General features: G+C 50.5%; 1 protein-coding gene across 1 annotated transcript in view; it reads right to left on the minus strand.

Annotated features, from left to right (window-relative positions):
- The window catches only part of MRPS17 (mitochondrial ribosomal protein S17), a 198,608-nt gene that overhangs the window by 146,010 nt on the left and 30,408 nt on the right, over positions 1-22,190 (minus strand). The window lies entirely within an intron of this gene.

Here is a 22,190-nt window from a genome sequence, read left to right on the forward strand (position 1 = left end):
TATAATATATGACATATAGTAATATACAATAATAAATATATAATAACATTAAGTAATAGATATATAACAATATATAATACTAAATATATACTAATATATACTAATATATAATGTATCATGTATAAGTGCTGTTCAGGCTAATCGAGAGCTGAGCTGTGCCAGCCTTCCCCTGCTCTGCCATGCAGGGAAGGAGAATTAGAGGGGCAATGAGGAGAGAAACATCCTCTCCAGCTTGTTTTTAAGACATCCCTTCCACCCTAGGGCTTGTTTTAACGGCCCGTGCCGCACACCAGAGCCATCCCCTTTTATTTACGATGATTATTACGGGCTGCTGCAGTGTCCCCTGGGTCCCAGAGAGGCAGTGCTGGCTGCTATTAAAGCATTTTGTCTTTCTCTACAATCACATAAAGACCTTCCCCGTGCTCCTCCCGCTGGGCAATAAAAAGGGAAAGACAATCCAGGGCTGAGCTGGCTGCTCTGGCTGGCTGGGCACAGTAAAGTGTTCTCCTTAACCCCGGGCCAGCGGGCAGGCCAGGGCAACAGGGACAAGGAAAAGGAGGAGAGGATGGGGTGGGATGGAGGAGAGGATGGGGTGGAGGAGAGGGTGGGGTGGAGGAGAGGATGGGATGGAAGAGAGGATGGGGTGAAGGAGAGGATGGGATGGAAGAGAGGGTGGAGTGGAGGAGAGGATGGGATGGGGTGGAAGAGAGGATTGGGTGGAGGAGAGGATGGGATGGAGGAGAGGATGGGATGGGGTGGAGGAGAGGATGGGATGGAGGAGAGGATGGGGTGGAGGAGAGGATGGGGTGGAGGAGAGGGTGGGGTGGAGGAGAGGGTGGGATGGAAGAGAGGATGGGATGGAGGAGAGGATGGGGTGGAGGAGAGGATGGGGTGGAGGAGAGGGTGGGGTGGAGGAGAGGATGGGGTGGAGGAGAGGGTGAGGTGGAGGAGAGGATGGGATGGGGTGGAAGAGAGGATGGGGTGGAGGAGAGGATGGGATGGAGGAGAGGATGGGATGGAGGAGAGGATGGGATGGAGGAGAGGATGGGATGGAGGAGAGGATGGGGTGGAGGAGAGGATGGGATGGAGGAGAGGATGGGATGGAGGAGAGGATGGGTGGAGGAGAGGATGGGATGGAGGAGAGGATGGGATGGGGTGGAAGAGAGGATGGGATGGAGGAGAGGATGGGATGGAGGAGAGGATGGGATGGAGGAGAGGATGGGGTGAAGGAGAGGATGGGGTGAAGAAGAGGATGGGGTGGAGGAGAGGATGGGGTGGAGGAGCTGAGCCTGCCCCAGCAGTGCTGATGCTCCTGGGGATGGATTCCTGCATCTTCATCCTGCTCTGAACCTGGGCAGCCTCGGCTGCTGGGTCCCTCTCATGAACCCTCCTCAATTCCTGACCCAGGACCCTCCACAATTCCAGCTCTGGAACCCCCTAATTAATCCCCCAATTCCAGCCCTGGTTTCCCCCTCATGAAACCCCCAATTCCACCCCTGGGTCCCCCTCATGAATGCCCCAATTCCAGTCCTGGATCCCCCTCATGAATCCCCCAATTCCAGCCCTGGATCCCCTCATGAATCCCCCAATTCCACCCCTGGATCTCCCTCATGAATTCCCCAATTTCAGCCCTGGGTCCCTCTCATGAATCCACTTCCAGTCCTGGATCTTCCCTCACGAATCCCCCAATTCCAGCCCTGGATCCCCCTCACGAATCCCCCAATTCCAGCCCTGGGTCCCCCTCATGAACTCCCCAATTCCAGCTCTGAATCCCCCTCATGAGCCCCCCATCCCAATCCTGGCCTTGGCTTGTTTCCCCAGGAACCTGAGCATGTCAGAGGCAGCCAACAAAGCATTTCGGAAAATTAATCAGCCCAATTGAAATGTGATTGATTGAGAATTGAGAACCACAATCCAGCAAGTCCTGGAAAATGTAATAGTCTAAAACCCTTATTAATTTTTCATGTTCTTTCTGTTTGGATTTTTTTTTCTTCCCCTTGTGGAGGTGGCTCTGTGCCAGGATGTTTATGTGTAAATTCCAGCTCTTTTTCTGCCTGGTTCCAAGGCTCTGGAGCTGGGATTTCCATCCTCCAAAAAACCCTGCTTGGAAAATGCACCAAAAAAAGAGGGGAAGGACCTCATGGAGCTGAGCTTGCCAGCTTGGGTTGAGCCAAAATCTGGGAATTTTGCTTACTGCTGGGATCACTGTGACCTCCAGAGAGGAACAGCACCAACATCAAACTCGGTGGCACATCCTTGACTCTCATCACCCTCTAAATCAGCCAATTAATCACTGCTCCAAAATTAGGGGGAAATCTGGTGGGGTAAACCCTGGTGTCACTCATGGAAGGAGCCCAGAGCCAGGTTTAGCTGCTGCTCAGAGTTCTGCTCCTCATGGTTCCATGCCAGAGACCTGGAATTAGCAATCCATGGGAGACCAGGCTGTAAGTGGTGCTGTTTGGATGAAATTATTTCTGTTTTCAACAGATCTGTTTTGATTTTTGCTTCCAAAGTGAAAATGTCTTTATTTGTTCAACATTTGGGTTTGGCCTGCTTTTTTTTTTTTTTTTTTTTTTTTTTTTGACGCAATGTCAACGTTTCTCAAGCGGGGAAAAAAACCCAACATACTTTAGATTTTGTTTGTTTGTTTGTTTGTTTGTTTGTTTGTTTTAAAAAGACCAATTTTCTGCCAGGAGCAGCCATGGAAATGTTTCAAGCAGAGCTCTGATGAAATAATCTGAACATATGCCATGGGACCCAGGATTTGACCTCTCTTGTTGGATTGCTTCCCTGGGGAATTGAGGCTGTAAAAATCACACCTTCTCTGTGCCTCTTTGTCACCTTTCCACCAGCAAACCTGGCTGTACCTGGGCACATCTCAAGCACAGATGGGCTGAGGTCCTGCAGGTAATTGGGCTCTCAAAAATCGCGGCACAGAACCAGTGATATTTGGATTTCTAACAGCTGAAGGGGTGGAAGGTAGCAGAGGTCTGGCTTTTATCGGATACAAATTAATTTAAAATGTGCAAAATTTCCTGAAATTTCCCATCTGGAAGGAGATTGGAGTTTGCACCTTTCTGGCCTGAAAATTAATCATGGAGTTGGAGCAGAAGTGACCCTTTTCTCCTCCATCCAAACTTCCCTCCTTGCCACATCCACAGAGTCACCCCCGTCCTCTGCCAGGCCACGAAAACTCCTCAAAATGAGGATGGAGCAGGGGGTTGATCTCCATCCCAGGGCCAGCACACAGCTCTCTGCTGGGTTTTTAGCTGGATTATTTTCCTGTGAGACCCAGAATCTGTGTTTTCCTTTAGCTTTTTTGCTGTTCCCAGTATTTTGGCCACAAACCCACTGTGGCCCCAGGGCCTTGTACCCCCTGTCCCTGTGCTGGCTCCAGCTGTTATTATTTCTCTTTATTTATGTCCTGTTCTTCCCCAAGAGCCTTTTCTGAACTCTCTCCGCTGTCTCAGGCAGCTCCTGGTAAATCTGGAAGACAAAGTGCTCATCCTCTCCACGAGGGATTTTTATTTTTAATAAAACTCGCTGGTGCTTCTCCGGAGAGACTTGTTGAAGTGGTGAAAGTCAAAGATGAGATGCTGGAGCTGCTGTTTCCTGGAGAGCCAGGCTGTGTCTCCTGGTGGAACATCTGGAGAGGGCAGGGATGGCACCAAGGGCTCCAAGCTGCCCTGGATCCTGGTGGTGGTGCTGGCAGCCACATCCTTTCCTGCTCTTCCCAAACTGTTTCTAATGGGCCAAAGGAAAATTTGAAAGGGAAAGCAAAGCTCCTTTTCCTTCTCTGTCCTGAAGAACTCAGGCCTTTCCTGGGGGAACCCTTCTTGAGTTCCTCAGAGGGACCAGCTGATGGTGCAGAGTCATAAAGGGAATTTCTACATCAAATTCTCTGAGCCAGCACCCCCTGTGCCATGGGACAGCTCTGGCTGCAGGAGAAGCCCAGCAACACCTCAGTTCCTGGATATTAATCAAGGCTAATTAGCTGGGCTGACGAGGCTGCAGTCCTGTTGGTCCTGGGGTGAGGATTCTGCAGGAGGAGGGAGATGCTCCCAGTCCAGGCCTCCCTCCCAGGCCATTGTGACAGGGGAAAAAAAAAAAAAATAAATGCATTTCATCCTCATAAATCCTTGGCAGCAAATGTCGACTGGATGCCAACAGGAAAAAAACACTAATAAATAAAAGGCAGCACTGTTTTTCTTTTAGATGGTTTGGATTGTCAATGTTTTGTGGACTGGAAATTGAGTTTTTATTATTTTTTTTTTAGCTCTCTTCTGCTACTAGGAATAAGTAAATACCTTTAGTTAAACACCTTCCTTCAGCATCCTGGAGTGCACCCATGGGGAGCAGGTTGGTGTTTGGGCACAAAAATCTCATTCCTCAGTGCCCAGGGCAGTGTGGGGACATGTCCCCAAGCCACTCATCCTTGGAGATCAGGACTTATAACGATTAAAAAAAAAAAAATCATATTTTCTGTGGAAAACAGAACTTACAGACACAACCTTAAACCCAGCCCCAGTTTTCTAGCAAAGGAAAACTTTGGATAAGAACTTTTATCTGCCCCACTCTGAATTTTACACAGGCCCAGCCCTGAGCTCTGACCTTGCCAGGACTTCCCATTCTGCTCTGAAAAAAGTTCCTGCTCACCCCAGGAGCCAGCACAAAGCCTGGGCAGAGAAGTGGCTTCCTTGGCACCCAGATCTCTTTCCTGATTATTATTCTGGTCATTCACCCTCTTTCTCTCTCAATCTTGAGGAAGGAGCAGTGATTTTGTGAGTTGAAATTTGGATGTATTCCCAGCTCCATTTTTTTTTTCTCCCCCTCTTGTTAATTAAAACTAATAAATCTGCTCAGCAGAGTTTGCAGAGCAGAGGGACAAGGTACAGTTATCTTGACACGGCAAGGCCACCTCACTCCTTCCCCCCACACCGTTTATTTATTTAATTTATTCACCTATTTATTCCCTTCTTGAGCCCGTTCCAGATCTGAATTTCTCATCCAGGCTATGTGCAGGCTCTTTGCTTTTCTTTCCCAGGGAAGCATTCCCACAGGAGCCTCAAATAATCAACAATTGCTGTGGCGTGCATCCCTGGAAATAATTACAGACAATCCTGAGCAACCTGGGAACAAAGGGATCTGTGTGTGTGAGACCTCCTCTGCCTGTTCCCTCACCAGGGGAGGTGGGACCCCAGGGTTTGGGGTGCAGGGAGGGGGTCACTGCAGCCCTTTGTACTGATTTGGGGGTGCAGCAGCAAAAATGTCAAAAGCAAAAGACGATTCCCCAATATTTGGGTGTTTAAAGCCCTTTGGGAGGTTGAACAACTGCCCAGAGAGTCTGGAGAGCCACATCCCTGGGAAGGAGGAGATCCAAACTGTCTCCTGTGTCCTTTCCTAAGGTGTCCCCACATTTCCAGTGTCCCCACCCTGTCCTTTCCAGCAGGACAGAATGCCCTTGGAACCAAGTGCCCGCTCTGAGATGGGACAGACAGGATTTTGCTGGATCCCATCCCAGGACAGACAGGATTTTGATGAATCCCATCCCCAGGACAGACAGGATTTTGGTGGATCCCATCCCAGGACAGACAGGATTTTGATGGATCCCATCCCCAGGACAGACAGGATTTTGATGGAGCTGGATCCCAACCCAGGACAGACAGGATTTTGATGAATCCCATCCCCAGGACAGACAGGATTTTGCTGGATCCCATCCCAGGACAGACAGGATTTTGATGGATCTGGATCCCATCCCAGGACAAACAGTATTTTGGTGGATCCCGTCCCCAGGACAGACAGGATTTTGGTGGATCCCATCCCAGGACAGACAGGATTTTGGTGTATCCCATCTCCAGAACAAACAGGATTTTGGTGGATCCCATCCCAGGACAGACAGGATTTTGATGAATCCCATCTCCAGGACAGACAGGATTTTGATGGATCCCATCCCAGGACAGACAGGATTTTGGTGGATCCCATCCCAGGACAGACAGGATTTTGGTGGAGCTGCTGCCCATCCCCAGGTCCTGTTTGCCTACTGGTGGCCCCAAGGATGCTCCAAGGGTGCCCCAGAGCCCCTGCTGAGTGTCAGAGGCAGAGAAGTTGGTGGGGAATGGCTTTGCCTGAACTCCTGCTCCTCCTCCTCGGGAGGAAGGCAGCGCTGGTAGCCATAGCAACCAGAATCTCCTTCTCTGCTCCAAACTTGGCCCAGCCGGGGCTCCGGAGGAGAAACGGGAAGGGACGGGGGAATGCAAATGACCCGCGATCCCGATCAGTGGGATCCGCATTCCGAGCCACGGGATGCGTGCGAGCATCGCGGAGCGCAGCGCAGGCAGCGGGGAGGCAGGAAAACGGGCAAGGGAGAGTGAGAGACATTAAAACGAGCTGCTGAGGCATCTTCCATCCCCTGAGCCGCAGGAGAGGCTGTTCCAGTGTCGTGCGGGGGTAACAGCTTTAATTAGTGATTTAAGGACCATCCGCAACAGACTCGGCGCTCTCGGAGCTCCTGGGAAGAGGCTGGGGAGGCCAAGCACGTCCTGCCCCTGCTCTTCCCTCCCCTGGCACCCCTGGAACGCTGCTGGGAGCTGGGTGTGGGGACAGCACGGCTGGGAGGGCACAGTGACAGCCAAAGGGTCGTGAATGTGCAGAGCTGCGTGTTCACCTGGCCCCACAACCAGCCCAGAGACGTGGGAGGGCAGCAAAACCAGTTCTGGGCCAGGACATTCACCCTGCACTTCCCATCCCCTGCCCTGAGCAGCACTGGGGCTTTCCTGCTCCTGCTTCATCCTCCTCCATCTTCACCCTGCTTCACCTTCATCCTGCTCCATCATCCTCCTGCTTCACCTTCATCCTGCTCCATCTTCACCCTGCTTCACCTTCATCCTGCTCCATCATCCTCCTGCTTCACCTTCATCCTGCTCCATCTTCACCTTGCTCCATCCTCATCCTGCTCCATCCTCACCCTGCCCCATCTTCATTCCTCACCCCCTTGGCACAAAAACCCTCATTCCCAGCTCTTTGTCTCCCTGAGTGCTGCTCAGACAACCCCACAGGTAATTCTGACACCTTTCTCCTGCATGGAGTGAATTCCCTTTTCCTGCTTTACAGATGGGGGATGTAGACAGGGAGCAAATGACTGGCTCAAAGTCATCCATTGATCTCCAGTGGGGGATGCAGGAATTGACCCCAGGCCCCTGAATCTCACTTTTCTACCCCAGCTAGGCTGCACTGCTGGGAGATTTATGCTCTGAAACAATTCCTTTTTTTTTCTATTTCAAATGGCTGGTCAGCCAAAACTGAAGGGAAATAAAATGGAAACTTTAACTTCTGGATGAGAAGTTACCATTTTGTCTGTATGAACTCCCTGACTCTGTTCTCCACTGAATATCTCCAATCCACTAAAAGCACTTGGGTGTTGATTTTAGAAAGCTGATGGGTGTTTTTGGAAATAATCCCTTTTTAGGGAAAGCTGTTTACCCAGATAACCACCATCCCTCTCCTGCTGAAGCAGCAGCTGTTGTGGGAGACAGCTGAAATGCAAACAGGCTCCTGCTCCATCCATCACCCAGGCACGGGCAAGGCAGAGCTACTTCACTTAAAGGACAGTGTTTGCATAAGAGGAGCTGGGCCACAAATCAATTGCCACTGGAAGGCAGGAGAAGGTTTGAACCAGGGCAGAGGTTTCCTGGAATGATCTGGTGGGATGAGGGGATAAAAGCTGAAACAGGTGAGTTCACACAGCAACGCACACAATGTGTCTGACTTCAACTCCAGCGAGGCACAAAGCTCTGATTCCATATTTCTGTTTCATGCCTGAGGTCTCTGGGCAGCCAGAGCTCTTCCTAATGATCTGTGCTGGATGGAAAGAACCCCAAAGAGCTTTCCCTATTGAATTTCCATAGTCTTCCCCATCCCATTTGCATTTAAAGCCAGCTTTCAGCTGCTGTGCATGGGACAAGACACATTTCTGCTCAATACCCATCCAATTCTGCCTGGTGTGGATTCAGGCTGGTGGCACGGATTGCTGCCCATGCAGATGGAGTTGCCTGAAAAATCCAGAGTTTCCTGGCCCAGGGAAATCTTGCAGGGAAAAAACTGCAGCTCTGGTTGAGCCAACACCTGGCAGAGTGAGTGTGATGCTCCTGATTACTGAGAAACAAAATGACAAAAATCAGGGAGGTTGAGTCTTTTCCCTTTCAAAACCCCTCAGTTTTTGGCCCCACCATTAATTCCAAAGAAAACTGCTCACAAGTGGCAAGAAACATTTTGCTCTTTCAAAGCATTTTATTCCAACAATTGCAGTCAGGCTATTAAAACTCTTCCTTTTTTACTTTAAGCGGAAATTGATTTACATTTTAAAACAGCTGAAAAAGTCAGTTTGAATTTGGGAAAAAAATAATCAAAATCCCATTTGGAAATGTCAGAGTGGCTGAAGAGGGAAGGCTGTGCCAGATGATGCTGAGATGGCTAAAGCCTCTTTCAGTTTAGTCTTACTGAACAGATCAGCTGTGAGTTGGTGTCTGACACAATTAACCCTGAGGAGGAGCAGGCTGGGAAGGGACAGGGGAGCTTGGAGCACACTCAGGCATTTTCCAGCTCCATCCCCAGGCACGTGGAGAGCCACTGAAAACAATTTTGGAGCCAACACAGTGATATTTGAAAAGATGACTGTGCAAAAAATAATGTGGAAAAGGGAAGAGGCAACACCTGCCTTTGGGAGAGGGGAGGAGGAGGAGGAGTTTGACTCAAACAAGGTGAGCACCTGGAAGAGCAGAGGAAAATCAGGCACAGCCAACATGAATTTATAAAGACCAAATTGGGTCAAAGCAATCTAATTTCCTGCAGTGACAGGGTGGCAGGGACAGTGCTGGGGGAGGATGCAGAGATGTCATCTGTCTTTACTTCAGGGAGGCTCTCTGAGCTGTCCCCCTGACATTCTCCTCAGCAGGCTGGGAAACAGCTTTATCTGGCAATTTGGCTGTACCTAGAGAGGGATTATCAATGGTTTCCTGTCAGAAAGGAGGGATGTGTCTAACAGGAGTCTCTCTTCATCTGCTATGATTCAATATTCCAATTAACCTCCCCAGTGATGGAAGAGAGGAGACGTTTATTAGATCTGCAGAGGGCTCACCCCAGGAAAGGCCAGTGGCACTTAGGAATGACACAAAACCCAAATCAGAGCTGAGCCACTGGTGGGAAATGGGAGAAAGGGCCTGAGATATGCTACAAAGCTGCTGAAATTCAGGCAGAGCCAGAGCACAGCTCGACACAAACACCAGATGGGCCACAACGGGCTGGGAAAAAGATCCAGGGCTGGATTTGATGGAAGTGGAACAGACTGTGGCAATAAAAGGCAAAGGGTTGACTGCAGTGTTGTCTCCAAAATGGCTCAGGAAGAGCCTGCTCTGCACAGGGAGTGAAATACAGGAACCCTCTAGGGCTCTCTGTCCTCGTTTCTGCTCAATGGGTTGGGTCCAGCAAAGGCAACTTTGGCTGCCACAGGGGTTGATTTAAACACCCGGCTGCTTCCACCAGGAAGTTTCCAATTCCCTTTCTTCTCTCTGCAGAGCACAATTTCCATTCCATGTCCAACACTGCCTCCCTGGTCTTTCCTGTGGAGCCAGGGATTAATATCATTCCAACAGCATTTTCAGAAAAATCAGCAAATTGCATTTGTGTGTCACTGGAGACTCTGGAGTGACCTTTTCCTTCAGGGAGACCTGGAGTGATGGGACCAGTCTGGTGGGCTGGGACCAGGGAGCTGCCAGGAGAAGGGAGATCCACGGGCTCTCAGCTTCTGCTGACTGCTCCATCCCTCAGCAGCTCTGCTGGAAACGTGTGCTGAGCACAAACCCCAAAAAAGAAAGAAAAAAAAAAAAAGGGCTGTTGCTAATAGATTGTGCTGCTTGTTTCTGCTCCGTGAAGAATGTCCTGCTAATTTTTTGTTTTCACCAAATTTTCCACTTGAAATACGAGAGTGGAAAGGGAGGCGTGAGCTGCATGCACAAGGAGAGGCAGAGCTGCTGGACAGGAGCTGGGAATCACCAGCTGTGATTCCCACCCAGATCCACAGAGAGCTGTGGGAAGGCCAGGATGGGGCTGGGAATTATCAGAGGGAAGGAGGATTTGTTCCTCATGGCCTTGCAAATATTGAAAACCAGCAAAGAAGCAACAAAATAAGAGCAACAGAGTGCAGGCCTTGGAAATAAGGAATGATGCTGCCAGTCTTGGGAGACAGGAGCTTCTTTGGAGAGGGGAAGAGGGATGATACCCAAGCAGGAGCTGCCTTTCCTACTGGGCTGGTGGCTGAGCTTCAAGGTCACACTGACAAAGGCAATTTGTTTCCTGTAGGAGCCAAACTTTCTGTTTCCACTTTCTGGAGTTGTATTTCACACAAAGCCTCTGTCCTTGTGTGGTCAGCCCCGGGGGGAGGGCTCGGCCAGCAGAGCCTCATCAGAGTGTGGCACCACTCAGCAGCACCCAGCCAGGAGATTTAAAGGCTGTTGTGGAGAAATCCTTTAAATCCATCCTGTAGGGCAGGAACGAGACAGGCAAATGGGGAGCTGAGAGCTGTTTGGATGCTGGGAAGGAATACAGAAGGCTGCAGGAGCTTTACTGTACAGCTCTTGGTGGGTTGTTGACAGAATCCCTGAATCCTGCCATTTTCCCTTGTCTAAATTATTTAGGGAACAGCAGCAGGGGCAGCTCCCTTCCTGTGCTTAGGGGATGCTCCTGATGCACCTGGAGCACCTCACTCAGCAGCACCCAGACACCCCAACCAGCCCAGTAGCACAGCAGGGATGGATTTTGGGGTGCACAGGAACCCCAGGGCTTGTTGGTGCCTCCAAAGAAGCACAGCAAGGCAATGACAGCAAAACACCCACGGGGGAACTGAAATGCAGAGGTGGGAGCTGTTAATAGGAATTCCCTTGTGGGAATTTCCAAAAAGGACTCAGGCCCCAAAGATGGGAAGGCAGGGATCCATGTGAGTGTGCTCAGGGATGAGTGTGAACAGGATCTGGGTGTGAACAGGGATGAGTGTGAACAGGGATCCAGGAGAGTGTGAAGAGGGATCTGAGTGAGCTCAAGGATCCAGGTGAGTGCTCAGGATTTAAATGTGAACAGGATCCAAGTGTGAACAAGATCTGGGTGTGCTTAGGGACGAGTGTGAACAGGGATCCAGGTGAGTGTGAACAGGGATCTGAGTGTGCTCAGGGATCCAGGTGAGTGCTCAGGATCTGAGTGTGCTCAGGGATCCAGGTGAGTGTGCTCAGGATCTGGGTGTGCTCAGGGATCCAGGTGAGTGTGAACAGGATCTGGGTGTGCTCAGGATCTGGGTGTGCTCAGGGATCCAGGTGAGTGTGAACAGGATCTGGGTGTGCTCAGGATCTGAGTGTGCTCAGGGATCCAGGTGAGTGTGCTCAGGATCTGAGTGTGCTCAGGGATCCAGGTGAGTGTGCTCAGGATCTGGGTGTGCTCAGGGATCCAGGTGAGTGTGAACAGGATCTGGGTGTGCTCAGGATCTGAGTGTGCTCAGGGATCCAGGTGAGTGTGAACAGGATCTGAGTGTGCTCAGGGATCCAGGTGAGTGTGAACAGGGATCTGGGTGTGCTCAGGGATCCAGGTGAGTGCTCAGGATCTGAGTCTGCTCAGGGTCTGAGTCTGCTCAGGGTCTGTGTTCACTCTCTGGCTGCTGCTGGAGCAGGAGCAGCAAGAGGCAGAGCTCCCAAGTGTTTAAACATGCAAACACACAACCCCTCTCCACAATCAGCACGGATGGAAATATTGATGGTTGCATTAAAAGTAAATATATTTTTAATTAAATAATTTCCCCCTTCTCCATTCAAGGGGCGTGAAAGCACTCACAGAATTAAAACTGCTGCTTCAATTTCTCTCTCTCTCTCCTCTGACACATGCCAGGACTAAGATTTCTCCTTCTGCCTTCCCACCCTCTCTCCCCATCAGTTTTTGGCTCTTTAACCCCTTCCTGGCAGCCCAGAGAACACCAAGGCTGGAGCAGAGCTGCTGATTTTCTTCCTCTTCTCTCTCCTCCTCCTCTCAGTCCCAGCTCTGAAGGGCTCATTAATCAGAAGGCAATTAATTCCCCATCACGGGGGCAAATAACAGACACAGACGTTCAATAGCTGCCTTTTGCCACGCTCCAGCGTTTCTCTGATTCCTGCAAACCGAAATAAAGAGGAGGCAGAGCAGGAGAAACAGTAAATGATTAAACGCTTCATTAACACCCCGCAGGGGCGGGGAGGCCTCGCCTGATTTATCTCTGGTGCCAGAGAGGCAAAAAGAATTTCGAGGTGTGGAGATTTTGGGGTGCAAATGAGGACCCCTTGTCCACGAAACATTTACAAAATGAGATGAAAAATCCTTTTTTTTTCTTCTTTTCCCCTTGGCTTTGGGACAGCACCCTGCTCACTCTGTCCCCATGAAATGAGCGTCCCCCATTTCATCTCCCACCAACAACCCTGAAAATAGAATTAATGAACATTTTTCTGATGTGGAAAATGGGAAAAAAAAAAAAAGTGGAAAAGGAGGTGTTGCTCCTTTAAATTGTGTTGGTGAGGAGTCAAGAGGTGAGGGAGAGTTTTGATGCACAAAACAATAGGTTCACTCAACCCTGGTGCCCCGATTAATTAGAGGGTGATTGCTGCCCATAGAAAAATTAAGAGTAAACTATTATATTAGTTATTTAATCAGTGAACTTACCAAAAAAACAAGGCCCATGTTTCAAATGCTCCATTGGTATCATTAATCATAGTTTAGAGCAGAAAATAATTTTATACTATTAAAGCAATTACCATAGAATCATTGACGGTAGCAAAAATTCATTAATCTTTATTCATTACTCAATCAGATCACATTATTTTAGCCTGTTCCATCTCTCCTGCCCGCTCACAGGGGTGCCAAAAAGAAAGGGGAAAGTGACAAAAAGAACTTTTTATGATACTAAAGTGTCAAGCTTGGCAGAAATTACTTTTAAATATAATTAATGTAAAGGCATTGGAGGGACAGCACAAACCTTGTCCTCTCCAAAGCATTAATTGCTGTTTTTCTCTACCTCAAGCTGCAATTCCCAAGGGATCAGTGCTCACAATTTGAAGCAGGGTTTTATTTTTTTTTTTTCCTTTTCTTTAGTCTTTAAACTGATTTTGTGTTCAGGGAGAAGAAAAAATGGGAGAGCAAAGCTGGTGCTCCCCATCACAGCCAAACCTCCACCAGGTTTGAAACCTCAGGGTTTTGGGGGTTCCCCAGCCAGAGCTGAGCTTCCCCCAAGAAAAATCCAAGATGTGGAGGCAGCTGAGCTCTGCCAATCTGGGTCAGGCTCTTATCTGCTGGCAAGCAGAAAGAAATTGGCCTGGCTTTTCTTATTTTATCTTCTGAGATGAGTGAAACTGCAGTGCTCATTATGATCGTTATTTGACTTTAATAGCTGAAGAGGTTACCCAAGATCTTTTGATTTGATAGCCAGGAATTTATCTTGATGGGTTTTTTTCTTCTTCCATGGGAAAAAAAAAAAAAAAAAGAAAGGAAAAAAAAAGAAAAAGCAAATTTCTCCCTGGAGATGGCCCTTTGGCAGTCATTTACAAACAGGGAGGCTAAAGCTCCTTTTGCTTGGTGAACAGGTTTTCCACAAGTCCCTTTTCCCCAGGGAAACACAAATTTCTCTTCAAAATATCCCTGCAAAGTAGGCCAGGGCTGTTCAGGCTGCTCTGCATGGAAAGCCTCAGCAGTTTGCCCAAGGTGCTGAGGAGGAGGTGATGGATCCAGGGATTGCAGTGCTGCCCTTCCTTGGGATGCTCTGGGCTCTGCTGCCCCTGAGGCCAGGGACAATTTAAGATTCCCTGGAGCCAGGGGTTGGGGGCTGGCTGGATTTTCCTGCTCCTCGTGCCAGGTGGGCACTGTGGAGGGCAGAGGGATGTCTTTATCCAACTCCTCTCCCAAATCTCTGTGCCATAATTCTCCATAATCCTTCTTTCACTTTTTTTTTCCCCCATAGAATTGCAGCTCCTGCTCCCTTGCCAGATTACAAGGGGGTTGTGAAAGGAATGAGAGAGATTTGTCTTCACAAACAGACTGTAGGTCTGCTGATAAATAAAATGGGACGCTGAGAGGTGAGAGAAACAATGGGGGAACCATAAATTCCATAGGAATTCCACTGATTGACACAAGGAAAAGAAAAGGGGAGGATTTACATTAGAAGGAGTTTTAGGTATTAGGGCTTTGGGAAGTCTGTGCCTCTCAAGTACCTCAGCCAGTGGGGAAAGAGAGAGGGAAATGCAGCTGGAAATGAGGATTAAAAGGAGGCTGTGTCCTCCAAAAATTTGAGATACCTCAGGGGAAATGCCCCATAGCCTTTCCTTTTATTCAAATAAAATCACAGGACTCCTCTGCCTCCTTTTTGGACACAAACCTCTGGTGCTTGTGGATTAATTTTCCTGACAGTTGCATCACTGTGGTGTGAAAATGTGGCAAGAGATTTATCAGCTCCCAGCTCTTCCATTCCCCCCATTTCTGGTCTTGCCAAGAAAACTCAGCCCAGCTCTCCCCAGGATTTGCACAAATTCCCATCACCCCAAATGCCTCAGTCTGGATTTGAGGAGGCAGAAGCAGCAGCTGAAGGCAAGAGACAACCCAGGAACTAATGAAAAAAAAAGAAAAAAGAGCAATATTGTTTTCCTTGGAGGTTGTCATGGGGAAGGCGTGTGGGCTCTCCTGCGAAGGGAGCAGCGCTGCCGACCTTTGGAGAGTGTTTGCTCCGAGCCAGCTGCTGCTCCCAGCTCATCCCTGGGCTCTGGGAACCCACAGCCCATCCCTGGAACCCACAGCCCATCCCTGGAACCCACAGCTCATCCCTGAGACCCCACAGCTCATCCCTGAGAACCCACAGCACATCCCTGAGACCCCACAGCCCATCCCTGGAACCCACAGCTCATCCCTGAGAACCCACAGCTCATCCCTGAGACCCCATAGCTCATCCCTGGGAACCCACAGCCCATCCCTGGAACCCACAGCCCATCCCTGAGACCCCATAGCTCATCCCTGGGAACCCACAGCCCATCCCTGGAACCCACAGCCCATCCCTGGAACCCACAGCACATCCCTGGGAACCCACAGCCCATCCCTGGAACCTACAGCTCATCCCTGGAACCCACAGCACATCCCTGAGAACCCACAGCACATCCCTGGAACCTACAGCTCATCCCTGGAACCCACAGCACATCCCTGAGAACCCACAGCACATCCCTGAGAACCCACAGCCCATCCCTGGAACCCACAGCTCATCCCTGGGAACCCACAGCACATCCCTGGAACCCACAGCACATCCCTGAGAACCCACAGCCCATCCCTGGAACCCACAGCTCATCCCTGGAACCCACAGCACATCCCTGGGAACCCACAGCTCATCCCTGGAACCCACAGGCACAGAGTCCCTGGGATGATGTCCAAAAAGCAGCTGGAATGAGCCCCAAATCGAGGCTATCACACAATTCCCAAACCCACCTGAGCTGGAGCACCTGTGGCTGTACCTGGATAAACACAGATCCAGCAGCTCATGTTTCCTTCCTGGTTTTTGGCAATGATCCATCCAATAATTTCAGGGATCCAACTACTTATTCCTTCACTTTCTGGAAAAAGTGCAGGAGATGAAGATTTACATCCAGAGCTTGGATATACTGAGGTGAGATATGAGGTTTCCACACCAATTAACCACATTAATTAACCACACCAATTAGCAGCAGCCAACAACTGAGTGCAGGCAATCCCAAAATCAGCTGGGGGAGCAGAACATGGAACTGTTCTGTCCAGGGAACCATCCCAAAACTGCCTGTTGGTCTCCAGAAAAGCAGGAATTCCCAAATCTTTGCTCAGAAGTGGAGCCATCCCTAGAACAGGGAGAGCTCAGGAGGGACAGGGACAGATCAGGAGGGGCAGGGACAGATCAGAAGGGGTAGGGAGAGATCAGGAGGACACAGGGACAGCTCAGGATGGGACAGGGACAGCTCAGGAGAGAACAGGGACTCCTCAGGAGGGACAGGGACACATCAGGAGAGGACAGGGACAGCTCAGGAGAGAACAGGGACTCCTCAGGAGGGACAGGGACACATCAGGAGGGGACAGGGAGAGATCAGGATGGGACAGGGACAGAGCAGAAGAGAACAGGGACAGCTCAGGAGAGAACAGGGACTCCTCAGGAGGGACAGGGACACATCAGGAGAGGACAGGGAGAGATCAGGATGGGACAGGGACAGAGCAGAAGAGAACAGGGACAGCTCAGGAGAGAACAGGGACTCCTCAGGAGGGACAGGGACACATCAGGAGGGAAAGGGACTCCTCAGGAGGACACAGGGACAGCTCAGAAGGGACAGGGACTCTCCCAGCCCTCGGGCTGGATGTTCCCAGCGCTGCCTTTGCAGGCTGAGGAGGGAGCTCTGCCTGCAATCACATCTCCCACCCCTCCTGCAGGCTGCTGGAAGCAGCTTAAAGAGCTTTTGATAGCATTGCTGGGAGAAAATGAACCTGCTAATGCTGCTATTTGCTGCGCACAGGATTCACGCCCAGAACACTTTCTCGCAGCAATGATCATTTTTAGCCGTGAGAATGAATTAGCCCTTCCACTGCAAAGCTATTTGCATCACAGAGAGGTCATGGAGGAGCAGCAAAGTGATTATTTGGGGGTAAGGCCCTGTCTTAGCCTTGAGGAGATGTGGGTTTAATTCTCGTTTTTAACTCTCCATCGCCTGCCACCTCCTGCACCCTGGAAATTTTTTTGTGCAAGGGCACCAGGAGGGCTTTGAACACACCTGCAGATAACCTGCTGCTCCCAGGCTGCTAATGGAGGCTCAGGGCTTGGTCTGGCACCACCGGGTCGTTTAATCACCCTCAGATTGCTGAGTTTGCTTACAGCAATTGAGCCACAAACGGGGGAGATCCGTGGAATTAAACCAGGCACTGGTGATCCCAGCAGTCCTGAACCAGCCCTGCTCCCAGGAAGGGTCTGGCTCTCGGGCTGGGAGTCAACTGCAGGCAGCATTTCAATAGCAAAGAGGCCAAAATTGATAATTATCCCTCTGGGGCTGTTTCTGAGCAGTGCTTTCTTTGGCAGGGCACTGGGAGAGGGGCTGGTTTGGGCTGCAGGGATGGGATCCCTGAAAAGGGGATTTATTGTGTTTTGGATCCATTAATGGTCACAGAGCTTTATCCAACCCTTCCAAAAACAGGTTCTGCCTGAAAAATTTTTAATGTTTTGGATCTATTAATGGTCACAACAATTCTTATCCAACACTTCCATCCCCAGCCTGGGCTCTCACAGCCTCTCCAAGGCAGGGAGACTTTCCTAAGGGAAGAGCTGGTGTTTGTTCCCAATGGGACAGGAGTCTAGGATGGATAATCCCAAATCCTGCCCTGGTATCCAAAGCCAGCTTCTCCAGGCTGGCCATGATGAAATGCAGGGCTCTGCCTTTCCCCACTGAGTGGTAAACAAACTCTTCTCACTCACAGCATTTATTCCCTTCTCCACCTGCCCGTGTTCTTAATTATCTTAAGGAGATTGATAAACCCAGCACTGCTGCTCTGGTTACAGGTCACTTCCCACCACAGTGAGGAGTGCAGGGATCAATAACCAGAAATAGTGGCTGGGAATCAAATTCCCTGAGCAGAACTGGAAGGGAGGAGGAGGAGGAGGAGGAGGAGGAGGTTTCATTCTTTGCCCTGGAGGAGCAGGGAATGGAGCTGAGGGGAGGCAGCTGATCCCAGGATTCATCCCTCATTTATATTTGGGACAATGCTGGAGAAGCTCAAAGGGAAAGAGGGATGTTGAGGACTCTGGGAGCCTTTTGGAGGCAGCTTCACACCACGAGTAGCTGCAGGCAGGATTTCAGCACTGCCTGTGCAGCCCACAGAGAGAGCTCTGCAAACCAGGCTGGTGGCAGCCAAGAAGGAACAGGTGGAAGGAGGACAAAAAGGAATAAATTGACTTTTGTTTTTGAAGCAGAAATGGCTGGCCCTTGTGACTGACTCAGGAATGGGCCCCAGGTTTTGGGTGCAGAGAGAGGGAGGCTCTGTGCCCTGGCAGGGGTTTGGGTGAAGGAGCTGCAGGCACACACATGAGCAGCTCCCATTGCTCAGCTGAGCAGCTCCAGCAGGAGTGGGAACGGCTGCTGGGGAGGCTGAGCAGGGGAAATAACAGTGTTGGGTTTTATTCCTGCTAGTGATAAACTATAATTTGCATGTTTAACAAATGCTGCAGGGTTTTGTGAGCTTGCAGAGTGCCAGGCTTTGCTGTACCCAGGTAAGGGGTGACATTTTGGGGAGAGGCTCGTTGGTCAAATACTTGCACCCACTCTGAAGCTGGGATAAAGCTGTGAAAATTTTCCACAGGGCTCAGATTTTTCTGTGTTTAAAAATCTCAAACCATCTCCAAAGTGCCTTCTCTTCCTGGTGGGATGAGGTCTAGAAATGCTGTCTGACTCTAAATCTCAGGCATTTCTCAAGGAGGGGAGGGAAATAAAGGAAATTCTCCTCTGTCCTCCAACCCAGCAGCCCCCTCAGCTGCTGCCCTGTGCTTCCAGAGGACCTGAGAGCTGCAGGACCATGAAATGCCAAATCTCCCTCAGCCTCTCTGCTCTGGACAGGCTGGTGGACCCTCCAAACAGAGGGCAGCTGCCAGGCTGGAAGAGAAAATCACCCAAACACTTTCCCACCACACCTCCCTAACCACTGAGCTGGAACAAGGCAGGGCTTCACCCAGGAAAGAATATTGGAGAAAAAGCCAAGGGAGATTGGCAGCTTTTGCTTTTCAGAGATTGCCTTTCCCTCCAACATCTGCTCCCACACCTGGAGCCAGCCTGGGCTGGGCTGTGCTGAAGGGCTCCAGGATTCCCTGCCCATTGCACGGGGCTGGGGCTGCACTCAAGGGATTACTGGCACCAGGCAAGGGGCAGGGGGGCTCCTGCCCTCTGTGCCTGCTCACACAGAGGGTTTGCAGGGTATCCAACAGGAGTTTATCCACCATGGCAAAGGGAATTTACCCATCACAGCAAAGAGAATTTATCCAGCACAAAACACCACGAGCAAAGTGGGGAAATGCACCCAAAGCACTTCCTGTGCCCCTTGCTCCAGATTAGCAGCTGCTTCCCTCTGGTCTGCATCCTCAAACTGACTCAGTCTCCCCCTGCTGCTGATCCCCAGGTCCCAAATCCTTTTTCTTCCCCCAAAATGCCCCTGGCACTGCCCCCATCTCCCTCACTCCCTCTCTGCTCGTGGCTGTTTCTGTGGAGCCCCTCTGTGCTCCAGGGTATAAATATGGTGTGAGATAAATATTGTCATGGCACATTACCCTGGTCCTTCCTCACCCATACACGCTGCAGACAGAGTTATGCATCTATTTATGTGTGTGTATATATCTAATTATACTGTATAAACCGTATATCCACCTCTCTATTGTGTATATTTAATAGAAACACCAGCTAATTGCCCTCACTAAATATATATATGGAGATTAACTGTATTGACATTAAATTTACTGGTAATCTCCTCGAAAATAAACATCCCAAATAAAACAAACACATAAAATAAAAGTAGGGGACATCACAGTTTTTATGTTTGGCTCTTTCCACCATGCACAAGGCTGGGGCTTTGCCAAGTGAGAGCTCTGAAACCTTTTCCAAAGACATCCCCTAGGAGCTGTTGGCTCCTCTTGGAGGTTTTCGCAGCTGCAGGAGCCTCTGTGTGGTGGCAGGAAGGGTTTGGTGCCCGGGGGTGACAGCTGGAGATGGGCTGTGATGCCTTCCAGCCCCAGGTCAGACAGAAACATTCGGGCTGGGCAGAGCCATTAGGGGCAGACAGATGTTTACCAGCTGTGCCAGATGGGCCCAGTGGGCAGGTGGCTGTGGGGCAAAGCAGGAACACCCCACTAATGCTGGCACTGAGCCCACCACATGCTCTGTCCTGGCCTCACTAAAATCCCTCTGCAGGGTCCTTCAGCTCTCACACCTTTTTTTCAAGTGGTGCCACTTGAGGCTTTGTTATTTTTGGGGGGTGTATCTCAAGCTCTGCACGAGGAAATTGCTCAGGCCAGGCTGCTGTGGGGACTGGGATGGATTTGAGTCTCCTGCATCAGGACAGTGGTTGGAGTGGCACCTGCCAAAAAGGTCCCATTATGCAGCAGGAGTTCCACAGAGCCCAAATCAGCCACTGGCAACGCCCCCATCCCATGGTTCAGATCTTCCCCTGCCCTGTTTTGGCTCCAGCAGAACTCCCTGACAATGCTAAAGCTGCTGTTTAACATTTTTACATTATCTGTCTGTGCAGCCCTCCTGGCTGCTGTGCTGCTGATGGTTTGGTTGGGATCATTTTCGTGCTGCCCCTTCCTGCTGGCAGTGGATTTTCAGCTGCTGGGAGGGAGGGACCCCGTGGAGCTTTCAGCCTGGATGCAGAAAGGACTGGGAGCCTTTGACCCCTGCCATAAATCCTCAGTTCTCGTGGGCTGGGGTGTTTTAACCAGCCAGATGAGTGTTCCTCTCCACCTTCCCCAGCTCATTAATTTATTTAATCCCACGCCTGGCTGGTTTGCAGACCTCTGCTTCCCCCGGAGGGAGATGCTGCCCCGAGTGCTGTCCAGCCTGCCCTGCTGAGCTGCCCCTCTGCAAAGGGAAAACTCACACAACTCACCCAGCCAGGGCTCCCTGAACCTCCTGTCACCCTTTTCACCCCCTCCTCTGCCACAGACACCAATCCAGGGAAGCTGGGCAGTCGTGACTCCTTTTTTCCTCCCTCTTCACCACCTCTCCATGCCAGGTGCCTCCTCTCTCCCTGTCTCCCTGAGGGAAACACTGTCTGAACTATTTTGAGCCTGAGTATGTTAAATTCATGTTCCTGCTGCTCTCCTGGATCCTGGGTTAGTTGGCAGGAGGGAGAGGCCTCTCCAAACACCACACCTGGCTCCTGGGGTCCCCACTGGGCTGAGAGATCTGTCTGGGAGGGAAGGAGAGGTGAGGTGGCTCAGAGGTGTCACCTGGCCCAGGTGTGCTGGGGCTGGGCCCCTCAAATCTCATCACCCCCTCAGTTCCCACAGCACATCTCTCCTAAAATGGACCCACACTTGCTCTCCTCGGGGAGCTGCAGCACATCTGAGCTGTTTCCCCTTTCCAAAGGGATTCCTGGGATGCTGCCAGCCCTGTGCCTTGTCTGTGCAGCATCTGGATTCCAGCTGTGGGACTCCAGCTGCTCTCCTTACATCCCTGATGTTGTCTTTATCCTCCCTGTTCCTGTGTCACAGCTCCTGTGAATCCACCACACAAATATTCACAGGAGAATTCCTTGTGCTCCCATGTGGCACTGCCTCCTCCTGGCTTCCAAATCGAGCTGCACCACGATGGATCCATCATTCAAGGAGAATCCCTCTCCCTTTGGGACACACCAACTTGTTTGGCAATGAAAAAAAACAACCAAACCAAACACAACCACCCCAGCACCCGTTGGATCTCTTAATTTGACGGGGCTGGGAGCTGGCAGATGAATATCTTAAATAACTAATGGTGACTCAGAGGAGCATTAAACAAAGATAACATTGTCACTTCTTCTCTGTTCCTCTTTTGTTCCTCACTCTTCAGCTTTCCTGCTGGTTTATTATCTCCCCAGCTTTCCTCCTGATGATCTTGTTACTATGACAGGTGTGCATTATCTCTGGCAGCCTGTTCCTGACCTGTTGTACCAACACGGGGCAGGGATAAACAAGAGGGATGAGCTCAGGGGATCCCAGAACCTCCCCAGGGATGCCTGTGGGAGGAGGGCTCTGTTTGCCAGCTCTGGGGGTGCCTGGGCATGGGAAGCTCCAGCTGGGAGGGTCTCTCTCCTCTCACCTATTTCCAGTTTGGACAGATGCTGAAACTCAGTCTGCAGTGCAGAATTCTCAGAAATGTGATGTGTGTTCTAAATGCTTCCCAAGGCTCCATCCCACAGCAGCCAAGTTTCCCAGGGCTGGGGTGATCTGTGCTGCACCACAGGAGCTCTGCAGCTCCAGGCAGCCCTGGCATGAGCTGGGAATCAAACAAACACCAGGGGCAGCACCAGGAGCACTCCCAATCCCTGGAGAGTCGGGTCATTTGTGACCAGGAGTGCTGATTGCACAGCTCCCATTTCCTGCTGTCCTTTGGGCAATTCAGTGCCTGCCA

Source organism: Erithacus rubecula, assembly GCF_903797595.1.
Source record: "Erithacus rubecula genome assembly, chromosome: 22".
NCBI lineage: Eukaryota > Metazoa > Chordata > Aves > Passeriformes > Muscicapidae > Erithacus > Erithacus rubecula.